A 19,742-nucleotide genomic window follows, 5' to 3' on the forward strand; every position below is an offset into this window, starting at 1 on the left:
ATACAGGATAACCTGATAGCTGGAAGCTAGGATTGAACCAGCAGTACAGGATAACCGGATAGCTGGAAGCTAGGATTGAACCAGCAGTTCAGGATTGCTGGAAGCTGGGATTGAACCAGAAGTACTGGATAGCTGGAAGCTGGGATTGAACCAGCAGTACAGTATAGCTGGAAGCTGTGATTGAACCAGCAGTACAGGATAGCTGGAAGCTGGGATTGAACCAACAGTACAGGATAGCTGGATAGCTGGAAGCTGGGATTGAACCAGCAGTACAGGATAGCTGGATAGCTGGAAGCTGGGATTGAACCAGCAGTACAGGATAACTGGATAGCTGGAGGCTGGGATTGAACCAGCAGTTCAGGATAGCTGGAAGCTGGGATTGAACCAGCAGTACAGGATAGCTGGAAGCTGGGATTAAACTAGCAGTACAGTATAACTGGATAGCTGGAAGCTGGAATTGAACCAGCAGTACAGGATAGCTGGAAGCTGAGATTGAACCAGCAGTACTGGATAGCTGGAAGCTGGGATTGAACCAACAGTACTGGATAGCTTGAAGCTGGGATTGAACCAGCAGTACAGGATAGCTGGAAACTGGGATTGAACCAGCAGTACAGGATAGCTGGATACCTGGAAGCTGTGATTGAACCAGCAGTTCAGGATAGCTGGAAGCTGGGATTGAGCTAGCAGTACAGGATAACTGGATAGCTGGAAGCTGGGATTGAACCAGCAGTACAGGATAGCTGGAAGCTGCGATTGAACTAGCAGTACTGAATAGCTGGAAGCTGGGATTGAACCAGCAGTACTGGATAGCTGGAAGCTGGGATTGAACCAGCAGTACTGGATAGCTGGAAGCTGGGATTGAACTAGCAGAACAGGATAGCTGGATAGCTGGAAGCTGTGATTGAACCAGCAGTACAGGATAGCTGGAAGCTGTGATTGAACTAGCAGTTCAGGATAGCTGGAAGCTGGGATTGAACCAGCAGTACAGGATAGCTGGAAGCTGTGATTGAACCAGCAGTTCAGGATAGCTGGAAGCTGGGATTGAACCATCAGTACAGGATAGCTGGATAGCTGGAAGCTGTGATTGAACCAGCAGTACAGGATAGCTGGATAGTAAACTCAGTGATGCTGGCTTGCCGATATACTGGAGATTGTATTGACCAGTGGTGCAGGTTTGCAGGCATATTGGAGATAGGATAACCAGCAGTGCAGGTTTGCAGATATCCTGGAAATGAGATATCCAGCGATGCAGGTTTGCAGATATCCTGGAGATGAGATCACCAGCAGTGTAGGTTTGCAGATATCCTGGAGATAGGAGTCAGGAAGTGCTGAAGTTGGTAATGCACTGTCTCTTTAAGCAGAAGATTGCAGAAGCTCTCTACAGGCTTGAGGACAACAAAGCACTGACAGCTTCCCAGTGCTTGGAGTAGGCATATATACCCCTTGCTCTCTGGTGATAGGTTGAAGGGATCACATGTCAGGGAAACACTACCTGGTTGGAGAGCTCTGCAGAGTCAGCTGATCAGGATGTAACATGCAGTACTCCAGGCTAAGCTTCAGAGTGGACTGAGGCCTAGGCTGGGAAGGAGCCGAAGCCTAACTATCCTGAAATGGATGCTGTGACTGACAACACAGGACGCTGGATGGACCAGCGAATGGCGGACAGCGCTTTGGACTTCGCCGCAGGTAGGTCAAAGTGCAACTGGGAAGCACTGTAAACCTCAGTTTTGTGACAGTAATAACATGGAAAAACCCTAAAGAAAAAAGAAAAACCCTAAAAAACACGTCGACCATGTACCGACTAAGGGGGTAATTCCAAGTTGATCGCAGCAGGAATTTTGTTAGCAGTTGGGCAAAACCATGTGCACTGCAGGGGAGGCAGATATAACATGTGCAGAAAAAATTAGATTTGGGTGGGTTATTTTGTTTCTGTGCAGGGTAAATACTGGCTGCTTTATTTTTACACTGCAAATTAGAGTGCAGATTGAACACATCACACCCAAATCTAACTCTCTCTGCACATGTTAAATCTGCCTCCCCTGCAGTGCACATGGTTTTGCCCAACTGCTAACAAAGTTCCTGCTGCGATCAACTTGGAATTACCCCCTATGTGTCAACCTTTTTTCACATTGACCTTTTGACTGTAGACATTTTGACCCTGTCCACCTTTTGAAAGCTGCCCCTATTGCGTCGACCTATTGACTGTTAATCTTCTAACTGTTTATATATCAACCACCTGCCATATGGAATTGGATTGTGAATGAAATTGACAGTGCAAGTTTGTCATGAGGACGACTCGCAGGACCCATGTCGCACCCAATTGGATCAACCCTAAGGTATTGTGTAACAGTTACACATGTGTCTAAGTGAGTTTGTGAGCTGTACTGGATAACCATGAAACATCTCCACATAGAAAATGGACAGTTTACATTTTATGATAGCTGACATATGCACAAGCAGAATAACATATAGGGAATGTATAATCTGGACAAATGAAAAACAAATCTAGTTTTATATACAGGATGTATGTATATATATATATATATATATATATATATGTTCTTTGGGACAAATTTGCATTTAAAAATGCAGGAGCAAATTAGGTTCACACAAAACACACATTAATATGTAAATGACAAGTCTCATGAGTCTTAATCAAAGCGTATGAGGGGCGAATTAAATAAATACCTACCCCTTGTGTCTAGTCCTCTTCTTTCCCTGTAAGCATCAATGGGTTAAAAAAAAATAAAGCGCAAAAACCCAGAAGCCCCGAACCAAAGGGGGTTTACGCATGGATCCCCTTGCCCCGAATACCAGGACCCCCTGTGACTCCTGTCACTAGAGGACTGGCAGCCAATCAGGGAGCACCACATCATAGTGCTCTCCTGATTGGCTGTGTGCTACTGGCCTGTCAATCAGGTGGAGCGCACCAGCTATAATGGAGGATAGCGGTCTTCCATTATAGTCAATGGTGGGTATTGCGGTCTGCGGTAGACTGCGAGGTTAATTGAGGTCACGCTTGTGGGTGACCTCAATTAACCTTGTGGTCAGTGATAGATAAACTGAACAGAAAGTTCAACACAACAGGAATTAAACATGTATATTACAGAAAATAGGGTAGTACACAAGCGCTCCTAATCCTAGTGATGAAAGGAATTTCCTCCTTTCTCTAAAATTTCTGTACAAAATATACTTTAATAAACGATGTTCACTGTTCTCCGGGCAGTTCGCACCTCCAAACTGACCTCCTTTTGAGTGATGGTACACACATAAAGGTATCTTTTCACAATACTTTCCAATGGTCTTCTTTTTCTATAACCCCTCTTTACAAGACGCTCACCTCATATATGAGCCCTATATGCTCTGAAAGGTTTCTTTAAGATCTTCATATATCACACCATATCCACCACAATCTGAAGGCACCCTCTCCCTTATTGTGACGCTCACCTTAGGGTATATCCCTATGTTCCTTGAAAGGTTTCTTTTGTAGTCAGCATTCGCTGAATGGGTAATGGAGAGGAACCACTTCTTTCCAATCTCAAGCACTCGATTTCCAAAGTACAGAATCATAGAACTGTAACCACAGTTTAAAGTCAGCTTGCGGGTTTAATTAGTGCAGGGAAACCCGGGAATCCCCTGTACCACGCTATGCTGGAATGGTCAGTCCACCGTTGCTCCTCCACTCACAGTCCTCCGTCCACCAAAGCGTTTCTACCTCACACAGAGGTCTTTATCAGGGTGCAAAATAGTAAAACCTTTTGAGGAATTAAACATGCACTACAAGAGGTAACTTGCACATCATGTTTAATGAGCATCAGATGCACAGGCAGGCAGTTGGCACAGCTGTATAAATAGTAATACACTAGTGGCTAGAAGAAGGTATAATAAGTGTGGGTACAGACTGCCTGTGTCAGTCCAGAGTCTGGTACACTTGCAGGGGTTTCTAATTATATACAGTATATGTAAAGTTGCCCCCTCGCTGCAGCTAAGAAAGCAAATGAAAGGGCAAAATGATACAATCTGATATATTGGATATTTCCTTATCTCAGCACCAGGGGCATTTTAACAGAGGAGGGGGCCCCTGTGCAGACTCCGGGTGGGCCCCCTCTTCTGCACGGTGCAGTAGTCTCCAGCATAGAGCCGGAGTCTACTGTGCATGTGCAGGTCTCTGGAAACATGGCACCCACCATGTTCCTGAGATCAAATTTATTATTACAGAGCATGCACAACGGCCATTTTGGAGATTTTTGCAGCGGCTGCACTGCTCGACGTTTGACTCCGGAGAGTCATTGGCTTTTCTATAATGGGTGCAGTGTGTGCGAGGCACACGGGCCCCGCACACACTGCACCCATTTGCTTAATACTTACCTCTCTGAAGTCCCCCGTCGAAGCCATCCCTTTTCGGCAGCACAATAGAGTTTGAACACTAGGGGGAACAAACTCTATTGCGCCTGCTGAAAACTCCGGAAAGATGGCACGGCGGCCATTTTTCCGGAGTTTCTCGCATGCACATACATTAGCAAAATCTTCCAGAAAATGGCCACCGCGCCGTGTTGCTAGAGGTTTGCGCATGCGCAATAGAGCCTGTTCTCAGACTCTATTGCCAATGCCGAGGAGAAGGATGGCACCGCCGGTGGACTCCGGAGAGGTAAGTATTAAATGCTGTGCATCAGTCAGAAAGGAGGGGGCCCCTGAAGCATAAGGCTGCACACGGGCTTCCTCCTCTCTTAAAATGCCCCTACGGAGAGGTACTGTAAGTATTAAAATATGGGTGCAATGTGTGCGGTTTCTAAAATTGGCGCACCACACACATTGTACCCATTATAGAAATGCCAATGCTCAGCGCTGTGTTTCCAAAATGATGTTCACTATAAAAACATATAGAAATACAATAGTGCATTACCCTCAAAAATACAAAAAAAAAACAAGGCTATATTTACTAAAAGTAGATTTTATTTAATTATAATCAATCTAACTAGATGTAGTGTTTCAGGGGCTAAAACACACATTTACTAACATTTAAAAAATCAATATAAAAAACCATCTACAGTCAAACCTGTAATAAGTGGGACCTGGATATGTGGGATTGGCATTTTGCACCAAAAAAACCTCTGTAGTGAGACATTCAAACCTCTTTAACTGAGACAGTTTTTTCTTGATTATTAGGAGACGATTGCTGTTAGGATCTCTTTAAAGGAGGTTAGTGCAGTTTAGGGAGGCCAGTCCTGGGCCATTTTTTTCAATCCCGGGTATCGGGATTGAAAAATTGTCAATCCTGGGATCCCTGGGATTGGCATTTTCCTGTGTGGCTGCCCCCCTCGCCCTGCCCCACCCCACACACATAACTCACCATACACCGGGGGCGGGTGGGTGTTACACTTCATCTGCTCTCTCCCAGCGGCATGTGACGGCACAGCGTGACCTCTCAAGCTGCACTGGGGAGGTGGAAGCCGGGCAGTTTCTGAGTATTCTGAGGACGCTCAATGCTGTTCTCCCAATCCCCGGGATTGGAGCTTCCAATCCCGCAAATGAATTCCGGCTATTTTTGGCCCTATAATGAGACGACTGCCTTTAGAACCTCTGTAACTGGTATTAGTACAAGTTTTGACAAGTCTCTATGTGATACCCCACTAAAATACCCAGCACCTGGACTTACAGGGGTATAAGTGAGAACCTCTATAAATGAGATAAACACTTCATGAACCTGGATAAATGAGAAATCGGTTAAGTGAGACACCTCTCTTAGACTAAAAATGCCGTCCCTTGAGATCTTAACCAGGTTCGACTGTATTAGTAAATGTGTGCTTTAGTCCCTGAAATCCAACATTTAGATTAGAGATGTGCAGCGGGCATTTTTTGTGTTTTGTGTTTTGGTTTTGGATTCATTTCCGCAGTCGTGTTTTGGATTCGGACGCGTTTTGGCAAAACCACCCTTTTGGATTTTTGTCGGATTCAGATGCGTTTTGGATTCGGGTGGGTTGTTTTTCAAAAAACCTCAAAAACAGCTTAAATCATAGAATTTGGGGGTAATTTTGATCCTATAGTATTATTAACCTCAATAACCATAATTTCTACTCATTTCCAGTCTATTCTGAACACCTAACACCTCACAATATTATTATTATTTTTTTTGTAAATAGATTTTATTGGTTTTCCAATAGAAATAAAGAAAATCAATTACAGTACCGAATAGGAATGAACAAGTACAATTAGGCTAGTGGATTGCATAGATAATGAAAACATCAACAAAAAACAATCATACCACATTAGCTGGAAGGTTAGGGGGAGATATTTAAGAATAAATTCCGCAAACCTATTGGCAAACGCAACATAGAATAATACGAGAGCCTAACAATAATCCTCATATGCAGTACAGTATGAATAGAAAACCCAAAAAAGAGGGGGAAAGACAAACAAAACAAAACAAAACACTACAAATAACATTAAAGGGAAGAGGGGTAGGGAACGGGAGGGGGGAAGGGGGGTGAAAAATCGTCATCGGAAATCAGGGGTTCATAACCATGTTATATAGAACATCTATAATAATTATACAGAAGAATCATATCTAAGAATCGGCAGAGAGACACCTAAGCAAATTCCAGGTAGTATTTTTTAATAATTTGAGAATATGATTTTGTGTCTGTATTTCCAAAGTGTTAATAAAAAATTCCCATTTACGGTAGAATTTCTCAACGCCCACATTAATGTCAGGAATAGTAGCCCTTCGCTCGTAATACAGTATTTGCAACAATTTTTGTTTGACTTCTGATAGTGAGGGAGAAGAAGAATGAATCCAATGAATGAGAATAATCTTTTTGGCAATCGTGATAACTAAAGACAGTAATTGGAGTTTAAATTTCTTATCGGGTCCTAAGTCCCAAGCTTTGAAATTCCCACAGAGACACGCCAAAGGGTCAGGGTTTACATGAGTAGAAAACATAGCATTTATAAACTGAATTACTTTATTCCAAAACCGCTTAATCTTGCCACATTCCCAAACACAATGAATAAATGTCGCATGTGACATTTTGCATTTAACGTATGCACCAGATTCAAGGGGTGTCATATATCTTCGTTGTGCAGGAGCTATATATGCTCTGTGTAACATCCTAATGTGAACTTCTTGCAAATAGGAAGAGTGTAGGAATCTAAGCGTGTTATCAAATGGAGATATTAGGTCTGGCAAAAGTTTGATACTAGGCACATCTAAAGACCATTTCTTCAGGGTGGGTTCCCAATGAGCCGAGGCTGACAAGGAAGCCAATGAGGTATACAATAAACTAATTTTATAAGGCACAGAAGAAATGAGCTTAAGCAAGGAAAGGAGCGTGTTCGTTCCATTATCAGTAGATGATGGGATACACATGGATTGAATATAGTGACGTGCTTGAAGAAACATATAGAAATGTTGAGCAGGAATATAATATCGGGACTGAAGATCAGCAAATGAGTATAGACGGCCACCAGGGTCGAATACCTTCGCTATTGAGGCTAAGCCTTTTTCCTTCCACTGAAGAAAACCCACATTAGATAGTGAAGGGGGAAAAGCCGGATTTCCCCATAATGCCACATACAGAGAATAGCTAGAATTACCATGAAATTTTTTATTAATATTAACCCAAGTCCGATAAGTATCTATGAATAAAGGATTTGTCTTTAATAAATGGAGGAATATCCGCTAATCTGAAGTGTAACAGTGCATTGGGGGAGTAAGGGGCAAATAGAGCAGAGTCCAGTTGATTATCTGTGTAAGAGTTAGTCTCGAGCAACCAGTCACTGACATATCGAAAAAATATTGCGTCCGAATATAAGGCTAGATCAGGAAAACCCAGACCTCCCTCTCTACGGGGCAATCTTAGTTTAGCATATGCAATTCTTGGACGTTTCCCTTGCCATAGGAACCGGGAAAAGAGGGTATTTATATGTTTGATATCTTTAGCGAGGAGTCTAAACGGGAGCATTTGCATAACATAGAAGATTTTGGGAAACGGGACACTCTTTATAGCTGCTATTCTGCCCAAGAGGGAAATAGGTAGGGATAGCCAATTGTCTAGATATGATTTTAGCTTGGCGATGATGGGGATAAAGTTAAGGGCATAAATGTCCAATAGTTTAGTCGATATATGAATACCTAAGTATTTAATAGAAGAATGGGCAATGTGGAAAGCTTGAAGAATAGGCAATGATTGAAAATAAGAGGGCGAGCCACTAATGGGGAGGATCGCTGATTTGTCTAAGTTGACTTTGTAGCCAGAAACAGAACCAAAAGAGGAAATGAGGTTTAGGACAGCTGGAAGAGAGGATGCCGGGTTGGAAAGAAAAAGCACCATATCGTCTGCATATAGGGAAACTTTGAGTAATTTGGAACGAATAGTAATACCTTCAATCGTAGCAGAAAGCCGTATAGCAATCGCCAGAGGTTCCATGGCAATGGCAAAAAGAAGGGGGGATAAAGGGCAGCCTTGGCGTGTCCCGCGTGAAATGGCAAAGGCAGACGATATGGAACCGTCACAGGAAATTTGTGAGAAGGGGGAATGGTACAGTGTTTGTAATATAGAAATAAAAGCGGGGGGGGGGGGGACACACCAAACCGGCGTAAAGCAGTGAAAAGGTATTTCCAACTAATTAAATCAAACGCTTTTTCGGCGTCAAAAGAAACTAACAAACTAGGAGGGGTAGAAGAGCTCGAGTGGTGGATAGCTGCCAAAATTTTTCGAACATTAACTACTGAGTGCCTACCTAAAATGAAACCGGTCTGATCCAGATGAATAATTTGGGGTAAATATAATTTCAATCTGTCAGCCAGAATTTTTGTAAATAATTTATAATCAAAGTTTAATAAAGAAATAGGTCTATAGGATCCAGGAAGAGAGAAATCTTTGCCCTGCTTGGGGAGTAACTTAATAATCGCCGAATTAAAATAGAGTGGAACCGAATTGGAAGAAATAATACCATTATAAAAGGCAACCAAGCTTTCCCCAAACCTAGGCAATAGAATTTTGTAAAATTCCGCTGATAGACCATCTGGACCCGGGGCTTTTAATGGTTTTGATTGCTGAATAACCCTAGTGACTTCTTCGATGGAGACAGGGGCCTCCAGTAGATGGGAGAATTCTTCCGGAAATTGGGGAAGGGGTGGAAACGTCCAAGAACTGGGGGGAACCTCATCAGTAACAGGAGAATCAATACCTTGAGGGTCAGAGTATATGGTTTCATAGAAATTCTTCATAATATCAGTGATCTGGTCGCTCGAGTCCGCCACAGAACCGTCCTCTCGACGTAACGGGTGAACCAACATAGGTGGTTGTGAACCTTTTAGTAGATTGGAAAGGAGACGGCCAGTCTTGTTTCCAAATCTATGAAATTTATAATTAGTGGAAAAAAGGGAGCGATCACTCTTGATTTTAAAATATTCATCAAAATGAATATTTGCAGTGCAGTAAACAGACTTATTGGAAGGGGTAGGGGCCGACTTAAAGGACTGATAAGATTCAGTCAATTTAGACTGTAAATCAAGATACATGGCGGCTAAGCGTCTATTCTCAGCCGCCAGGTAAGAGATTATGACACCTCGGAGGACCGCCTTGCCCGTTTGCCAAAACAATAGCGGGTCCGAAGCTTCACAATCAGCATTAGCATGTTTAAAGTCCATCCAGGCGGACTCTAGTTTTTGCCGAGAAGAAATGGACTGGGACAAATAGTTAGGGAATTTCCATAATCTATAAAGGCCCTTGTCTACTGTAGTTTGAAGCGACAACCATACTAACGCGTGGTCAGATAAACCTATGGGTTCAATAACAACATCTTGCACTCTGGGGAATAAGGAGGAAGATAGTAAAATAAAATCTATGTGGGAGAGGGTCTGGTGAGCTGCAGAGAGGCAAGTGAATTCTTTTTCTATTGGGTTCATAGCTCGCCAAACATCAATTAAGCTAAGTTGTTTGGAAAGCGCTGGTAAACCCAATTTAGGGAGCGAGATGGGAGTCTTTGAGGTGGAGGACCTGTCAAGAATTGGGGAGGAAATAAGATTAAAATCTCCCAATAAAATCAGGGATTTTGAGCTATGTTGTAATAATTTGGCTAGTAAGGTGCTAAAGAAGGATCTTTTATAAACATTTGGGGCATAAATCTTGCAGAGGGTATATGGGGAATTGTTAATTACAATATCAGTGATCAGGTACCGCCCTTCCGGGTCAATAACTGAATTAGAAATAGAGACGGATAAGGATTTTCTGGCTAATTTAGCTATGCCTCGGGATTTAGAGTTATAAGGTGCAGCAGCTAATAATTTCCAACCCAGTGTTTGTAGTTTCAGGGATTCAGTGTGAGTCAGATGCGTTTCTTGGATACATATGATATCTACCTTCAGTGTGGAAATATAGGTAAGAATCTTACGTCTTTTAGCTGGGGAGTTAATTCCTCCGACATTCCACGTGCCTATGCGAACAGACATTTAAGTGATAGGTGAGTAGTGTAGGAACCGGTTACGAACATCCCCAATTGACCTGTCAAGTAAATAAAAAATGGGAGAGGGGGTGGGAGAGGAGACAAAAGGGAAGAGACAAACACAAACATGGGACGACATGAAATGAGAACAAATATAAATCTGCAAAGTCAAAACCAGTGCATTGAAATCATGGCAAATGTTTGATGAATCTAATAGCAAAACACAATGGGCGAGATAAGTCTCTGAAAACAGAATCAATGTGAAAAAATAGTAACTAGGCCTTGAACTCAGGCAGCAAACATACTATCAGTAGTATACCTGTAATATCATAAAATAAGACATATTTGCATAACAATTTGTAGTGAAATTTTAACGAAGAGATACATTTTTCAGTGGGAAAATAATTCAACGAATTAGAACAAAGCAGTGTCCACATGAACTTTGAGGAGGTTAGCGAGTAACCGGTGGAGGATCCGCAATATCTCCCTGGGGCGTAGAACGACTCTCCTCCGCCAAGAAAGCCTCTGCATCAGCGGGAGTGTTGAAATCTTTGTAAGATGAACCATCAAACAGTCTGAGCCTGGCTGGGTAGATCAGGGCAAATTTACGCTGGTCTGCTACTAAGCGGGAGCACACTGGGGAAAAAGCCTTACGGGCTCGAGACAATTCTACTGAGAAATCTTGAAAAAGGTATAATTTCGATGACTCCCACGGAATAAATTTCTTGTTGCGGGACGCTGACCAGAGTAACTGTTTATGCAAGTAATTAAGACATCGAAATAGGACAACTCGAGGACAGTTAGACGTAGATGAGGAATGTTGACCCACTCTGTGAACTCTTTCAATGATGAGATCACGGCATTCAGATTCAATTCCTAAGAAGGTTTGGAGAGTGTTACGAACAAAGTGAGCTAGAGCCGGGCCCTTGACTGCTTCCGGGAGCCCCACTAGGTGGATGTTATTTCTCCTAGACCGATTTTCAAGGTCGTCTACCTTGTTCCAAAGATGGTAGGTGTCCTTTTCCAATTTGGGAACCACTTGTGTGAGATGCGAGACGTCTTGAAACAGGGTACTGACCCTATGTTCTGTTTCAGCAACCCGGTGAGTGAGGTGTTGCAATTGAGAAGTTATATCCGAAACTGCTTGTGAGAGTAGCGGCCCCATGGTCGCCTTAATAGCATCCACCACGTCATTATACCTAACATAAGAGTCCTGGGGGGCTACCGATTTTTTGGCGGCAGGAGATAGTGCAACGATAGCAGAATCAGAAGACATGTTGGGATCCGCCCTTCTCTTTTCCTGGCGTGGTTGAAGAGGTTGTGCGGAAGCAGGAGGCGTAAGATATTTTTCCATATAAGCAGCAACCAGGTCAATAAAATATTCAGAAAAACCCCAATAGGTAGTAACAGTGACAAGTGAAAATGTCTCTACTGAAGTAAGTAAGATGAGGCTGGTGAGAGAGGCTATCAGCTCATTGCGTAGATAAAATCACATTGCAGAGTACATGAGTAGATATTCCTGTGAGAGAGCCTTCAGAAGCATATGTAAATATACGAACAATGCAGATGGACAAAGTAACAGCCTGACCAGCAGCGCTGCCGAGGTCCTCATCCAATACAGAGAGCTTCTGAGGCAAATTGTAGGAAACTCAAAAAATGTGGTAATGCAAATCACAGGAACCAGGGGGGTTAATGTGAAAGGTGACAAGCTTCACATGCAGCTACAGACCGGGAGCATAGGGGAACAGCAGAGGGTGCACCCAAATATTATACTGAGGGATTGCTTATGACCTCCAGCAACATGTAGAAATAAGCCCCAGTAATGTAAGTAATAAGACAAGAGGTTAGGGAGATGATCCTGCAGGTATGAATAAAGTTAATAGTTCAGCAAAGTGTTCCTAGGCTAGGCTGCCATGCAATGTGTTGGGGAGAAAATGGCCACCGCAGTTATACACAGCCTGTGTACAGCAGAGTCTGTTGAGCCTCTCACCTCATGTGTTGTGCAGATAAGGGGGTATTAAGGCCCCTATCCATGGAGGTCGTCAGGCCAGGAGAGAGTGCATGCAGCGTGTAGGCGAAGCTCTAATCAGAGCTGGTGTCCGCGGCTCCGTTCTCCCGCGATCCTCGCCGTGGAGCGAGCACTCGAGTCCCCAGCTTTTCCGGCAGGGAAGGCCGCAACCCGGAGAGACCCTTAATAGCATCTCCCGGCGCCGCAGCTCACCCCACACTGAATCGCCGGCAGCAGCAGGTAACAAGGACGCCTGATAGAGGGTGGTCTCGGTGTGGAAAGTGGGTAAATGGGGCTATATGAAGGGTAGTTGGTCAGGAGCTCACTGGAAGGACAGCTATTCCCTTTCCCGGTCAGGCCACGCCCCCCACAATATTATTTTTAGTCCTAAAATTTGCACCAAGGTCGCTGGATGACTAAGCTGAGCGACCCAAGTGGGCGGCACAAACACCTGGCCCATCTAGGAGTAGCACTGCAGTGTCAGACAGGATGGCAATTGAAAAAATAGTCCCCAAACAGCAGATGATGCAAAGATAAATAAAAAAAGAGGTGCAAGATGGAATTGTCCTTGGGCCCTCCCACCCACCCTTATGTTGTATAAACAGGACATGCACACTTTAACAACCCCATCATTTCAGCCACAGGGTCTGCCACACAACTGTGGCTGAAATGACTGGTTGGTTTGGGCCCCCACCAAAAAAGAAACAATCAATCTCTCCTTGCACAAACTGGCTCTACAGAGGCAAGATGTCCACGTCATCCTCATCGTCCGATTCCTCACCCCTTTCACTGTGTACATCCTCCTGCTCACAGAGTATTCATTTGTCCCCATTGGAATCCACCATCTCAGGTCCCTGTGTACTTTCTGGAGGCAATTGCTGGTAAATGTCTCCACGGAGGAATTTATAATTCATTTTGATGAACATCATCTTCTCCACATTTTCTGGAAGTAACCTCGTACGCCGATCGCTGACAAGGTGACCGGTTGCACTAAACACTCTTTCAGAGTACACACTGGAGGGGGGCAACTTAGGTAAAATAAAGCAAGTTTGTGCAAGGGCCTCCACATTGCCTCTTTTTCCTGCCAGTATACGTACGGACTGTCTGACATGCCTACAGTGATGCTGTCACTCATATAATCCTCCACCATTCTTTCAATGGTGACAGAATCATATGCAGTGACAGTAGACGACATGTCAGTAATCGTTGGCAGGTCCTTCAGTCCGGACCAGATGTCAGCACTTGCTCCTGACTGCCCTGCATCATCGCCAGCGGGTGGTTTTGGAAATTTTATCATTTTCCTGGCAGCTCCAGTGGCTGTAGAAAATGAAGGAGGAGCTGTTGGTGGGTCACGTTCCACTTGACTTGACAATTGTCTCACCAGCAGGTCTTTGAACATCTGCAGACTTGTGTCTGCCGGAAAGAGAGATACAACGTAGGCTTTAAACCTAGGATCAAGCATGGTGGCCAAAATGTAGTACTCTGATTTCAACAGATTGACCACCCGTGAATCCTGGTTAAGCGAATGAAGGGCTCCATCCACAAGTCCCACATGCCTAGCGGAATCGCTTCATTTTAACTCCTCCTTCAATCTCTCCAGCTGCTTCTGCAAAAGCCTGATGAGGATAATGACATGACTTAGGCTGGCAGTGTCTGAACTGACTTCACGTGTGGCAAGTTCAAAGGGTTGGAGAACCTTGCACAACATGGAAATCATTTTCCACTGCGCTTGAGTCAGGTGCATTCCCCCTCCTTTGCCTATATCATAGGCAGATGTATAGGCTTGAATGGCCTTTTGCTACTTCTCCATCCTCTGAAGCATATAGAGTGTTGAATTCCACCTCGTTACCACCTCTTGCTTCCGCTGATGGCAGGGCATGTTCATGAGTGTTTGCCGGTGCTCCAGTCTTCAGCATGCGGTGGCTGAATGCCAAAAGTGGCCCACAATTTTTCAGGCCACCAACAGCATCTCCTGCACTCTCCTGTCGTTTTTCCAAAAAATCTGCACCACCAAATTAATTGTATGTGCAAAACATGGGACGTGCTGGAATTTGCCCACATGTAATGCACGCACAATACTGGTGGCGTTGTCCGATATCACAAATCCCCAGGAGAGTCCAATTGGGGTAAGCCACTCTGCAATGATGTTCCTCAGTTTCCGTAAGAGGTTGTCAGCAGTGTGCCTCTTACGGAAAGCGGTGATACAAAGAGTAGCCTGCCTAGGAACGAGTTGGTGTTTGCAAGATGCTTCTACTGGTGCCGCCGCTGTTGTTGCTGCGGGAGGCAATACATCTACCCAGTGGGCTGTCACAGTCATATAGTCCTTAGTCTGCCCTGCTCCACTTGTCCACATGTCCGTGGTTAAGTGGACAGTTGGTACAACTGCATTTTTTAGGACACTGAGGGCACTTTTTCTGATGTCCCTGTACATTCTCAGTATCGCCTGCCTACTGAAGTGGAACCTAGATGGTATTTGGTATCAGGAACACACTACCTCAAGCAATTCTCTAAGTCCCTGTGAACTAACGGTGGATACCGGACGCACGTCTAACACCAACATAGTTGTCAAGGCCTGAGTTATCTGCTTTGCAACAGGATGACTGCTGTGAGATTTAATCTTCCTCGCAAAGGACTGTTGGACAGTCAATTGCTTACTGGAAGTAGTACAAGTGGTCTTCCGACTTCCCCTCTGGGATGAAGATTGACTGCCAGCAGCAACAGCAGCAGTAGGCGTTACACTCAAGCATCCATCAGAGGAATCCCAGTTAGGAGAGGACTCGTCAGACTTGCCAGTGACATGGCCTGCAGGACTATTGACGTTCCTGTCTAAGGAGGAAATTGACATTGAGTGAGTTGGTGGTGTGGTTTGCAGGAGCTTGGTTACAAGAGGAAGAAGGGATTTAGTTGTCAGTGGACTGCTGTCACCCAAAGTTTTTGAACGTGTCAATGACTTCTGATGAATGCACTCCAGGTCACGTATAAGGGAGGATGTTCCTAGGTGGTTAACGTCCTTACCCCTACTTATTACAGCTTGACAAAGGCAACACACGGCTTGACACCTGTTGTCCGCATTTCTGTTTAAATAATTCCGAAGAGGTCATTTTTTTTGTATTTTGACCAGGCATGTCAATGGCCTTATTCATCCCACGGACAACCGGTGTCTCCCCGGGTGCCTGACTTAAACAAACCACCTCACCATCAGAATCCTCCTCGTCAGTTTCCTCCTCAGTGCCAGCAACACCCATATCCTCATCTGGTGTACTTCAACAGTGACATCTTCAATTTGAATATCAGGAACTGGACTGTGGGTGCTCCTTCCAGCACTTGCAGGGGGCGTGCAAATGGTGGAAGGAGCCACCTCTTCCCGTCCAGTGTTGGGAAGGTCAGGCATCGCAACTGACACAATTGGACTCTCCTTGGGGATTTGTGATTTAGAACGCACGGTTCTTTGCTGTGCTTTTGCCAGCTTAACTCTCTTCATTTTTCTAGCAGGTGGATGAGTGCTTCCATTGTCATGTGAAGCTGAACCACTAGTCATGAGGAACATAGGAGAGGGCCTTAGCCATTCCTTGCCACTCCGTGTCGTAAATGGCATATTGGCAAGTTTACGCTTCTCCTCAGATGATTTTAATTTAGATTTTTGGGTCATTTTACTGAACTTCTGCTTTTTGGATTTTACATCCTCTCTACTATGACATTGGGCATTGGTCTTGGCAGACGACGTTGATGGCATTTCATCGTCTCGGCCATGACTAGTGGCAGCAGCTTCAGCACTCAGTGGAAGTGGATCTTGATCTTTCCCTATTTTACCCTCCAAAATTTTGTTCTCCATTTTTTAATGTGTGGAATTATATGCCAGTAATATATCTGGAATTAGACGGCAGTAATGTCTGGAATTAGATACCACTAGATAGATACCAGATACCACTGTGGCTGGAATGATGATAACCTATGCACAGTGACAGGACACTACCACAGCACCCTACAGCAGCAAGATGCTGCACAAGACACTATACTAGTATTAGTAATTAGTATTACTGAGCACCACAAGACACTGAGCACTGATACTGAGCACTGATGATACTGAGCACTGATGATACTACGGAGAACTGACACTGAGCAGCACAATGCAGCACAAGACACTGTACTAGTATTACTGAGCAGCACAAAAGCACTCTGGAATTGTCACCCCCCAGATACCACTGTGACTGTAATGATGATGAATGATACACAGTCACAGGACACTACTACCACAGCACCCTACAGCAGCAAGATGCAGCACAAGAGAGACACTGTACTAGTATTACTGAGCAGCACAAAAGCACTCTGGAATTGTCACCCCCCAGATACCACTGTGACTGGAATGATGATGAACAATACACAGTCACAGGACACTACTACCACAGCACCCTACAGCAGCACAATGCAGCACAAGACACTGTACTAGTATTACTGAGCAGCACAAAAGCACTCTGGAATTGTCACCCCCCAGATACCACTGTGACTGGAATGATGATGAACGATACACAGTCACAGGACACTACTAACACAGCACCCTACAGCAGCAAGATGCAGCACAAGACACTGTACTAGTATTACTGAGTAGCAATAAGCACTGAAACTGAGCACTGATATTGAGATTTGCCACTGAGACAACGTAGCCACGTCCTCTCTGTACCCTCTACAATGCACGAGTGAAAATGGCGGCGATGCGTGGCTCTTTATGTGGAATCCGAATCTCGCGAGAATCCGACAGCGGGATGATGACGTTTTGCCTTGTTCGGGTTTTCCGAGTCAGGCGGGAACAACCGAGCCTGGCCCGGACCCATGTAAAACATGTGGAGTTCGGGGGGGTTCCGTTCTCGGCGAACTGAATCCGCTCATCTCTAATTTAGATCAGTTTAAAATTAATACAAATTGATTTAGAGCGAAATTTAACAAATATACGCCCCAGTGTCTAAAGAAATGCCGTATGATCAAGATCCTTAGATGAAAGCATTATATGCCACCTTTTCAAATAACGATTATATACCCTCAATTGAAGTTTTTAATTTATAGCCATGTCTTTATGGTCCTCTTTTTCATCTTTGAAGAAAACCCCCCACATGCCATGAAAAGAAGTGAAGAAAATGAAGTGCAGTACCGTATTTACCTCACAGTTTAGGTTTTAATGTACATGTATCACGCTTACAAAAATTATATAGGCAGTAAAAACATATACATAGATTTTGTCTCCTACCAGAGTTACGGTAAATCAGGGCACTTCAGATTACAAGGAACCAGATCGTTTTATAGTCCTCCCTGCTATGAAAGAATTCCACCAAATTAACTGCAATACCAGATGGCACAGCAAACAGGCTATGCAATCTTTTTCAAAAGTCTGACAGCAGGTATGGCCAGATATCCTTTATTTATGCTGATATCTGGTCAATCACAGCACCAGATTTTATCAGATGACCTGCCCAGTTAATTGCAGCGCATCCCCTCTGATGCTGAAAATGTGATGTCTTCCAACATCATCATCTGTTTCTAGACTGTATTGAATAGCAGAAAGTCGGGGCTTGAACACACATTCCAACTACATAATAGATTGGAAACACTATGTCTATCATTTTAATGGAACAAGATATAGCTTTTAACATTTTTTAAACATGATCATTTTAGTTACAGAAGTACAGAGTGCAGGCTTAATCACAGGTTCAAGGCACCAGAACAGGTAAAGGCATAGCATCATCTGGAGAGCACTGTGTCATGCACAAAAGCTAGAAATTAAACAATAATCTAGCAAAAGCTTGTTCTAGGGATATCCTTTTATCCTGCAGGATTGCAAAGAAACAAAGGCACAAATAGCAGCAAAAAAATGCTGCACATGTACAGATCTAATCTGCAGTCACCAAGACTTGGCATTGGTGGGTAAGTATCCTTCTCAGTCTCCAGGCAATGTTAGAAAACTGTTGAGACCCAATCACATAGCCAGGTGGTCATAGTAACTGGCATGAACTGCAAATTAATGGTACAGTGTTGCATACTATACCCCATTACCCTCTAAATTCTTAATCTCTCTTTAAATCAAAGGTTCCAATTTTGGAATACATATGAAATTCTGGCGGTCGGGATTCCGGCAGTTACATGACCAACTGCGGCATCCCGACTTCCCATCCCCGTCCCCGTCCCCTATCCTTACCCTATCCCTTGGGGGCTGGTGGCTATGGCTAATACCTCTGGGGTGTCAGTTATGGCCAGCAATGGACTGGGGCTCAAAAACGGCCTGGGCATTTGTGAGCACGCGTGCTCGGCACAGAGGTGCGCGTACACGTCACGGGGGCGTGTCGCCACGATGTACGGGGGTGTGCCGTGAGTCATGGGGGTGTGGACTTGTGACACCCCCCCATTACCATGGCAATGCATGCTGGGGACACCTGTGAAAAAAAAGTTTTTTTGATCAGGTTCTCTGAGCCTCGGTACTGATTATAATTGTAGATCAAACAAAGTGATAATTAGCCTGCTACTTGTGCTGAGAGAGATAAAGAATGAAAACAGATGAAGGAGGTGAATCTGTTGTCAGTGTTAGACACTGAGCATGTATATCCAAAAGATGCTCTACTATACCGAGTCTTCCTCAAGAGTTTCCCACTCCAGTACTGACTCAGCCCAACACTGATTAGCTTCCAAGATCAGATGGATTCGGGCGTTTCCAGTGTGGTGTGATGGTAGAGAAATGAGCGATAATCTTTAGCTCTGGAATCACTGATGGCAGTTCACGGATTTCACAGATTAGGTGTAAATGTTGACAGCAATGAGCAAAAAAGGAGAAACTTAGAATGGATCTGTTGCCAATGTTAGACCGGGGTGAAAGCCCCTGAATCAATGGTGAAAGTCCAGAAGAATAGTTTGATATAGAAAAAAGAGAAATGAGAAAATATATGCATAATATTTCAGTCCTGTCCCAGAGAGTGGGTGGCACAGATCTTTAGATAGAAATAGGCATACAGATAATGTGATGTATCAAATTTGTTAATAGAAGAGAAAACAATAAAAAAAAATAAAAAAAAATTACAATAATATGATATATCAAATTTGTTGATAGAAGAGAAAACAATTCAAAAATGACAATGACACTAAGAATGGAATAGCCCATTCAGTTGCAAATGCAGAAAAGTGCCAATTTAAATGACTGTGATGTTCCAGATACAATGAAATTCAGGTAACTAGAAAGTATCCATGTATGAGTCTGGAGAAAGAAAAAGGCAACACTTAAAGTGAAGGTGATATCACTAGGACTTAATGT

At 43.9% G+C, this 19,742-nt stretch overlaps 1 pseudogene; it reads right to left on the reverse strand.

The window, feature by feature from the left end:
* Positions 1-19,051: 19,051 nt before the first annotated feature.
* LOC134946753 (5S ribosomal RNA) lies at positions 19,052-19,170 on the reverse strand (annotated as a pseudogene).
* Positions 19,171-19,742: the final 572 nt, after the last annotated feature.

The sequence above is a fragment of the Pseudophryne corroboree genome, chromosome 1 (assembly GCF_028390025.1).
Source record: "Pseudophryne corroboree isolate aPseCor3 chromosome 1, aPseCor3.hap2, whole genome shotgun sequence".
Classification (NCBI taxonomy): Eukaryota; Metazoa; Chordata; class Amphibia; order Anura; family Myobatrachidae; genus Pseudophryne; species Pseudophryne corroboree.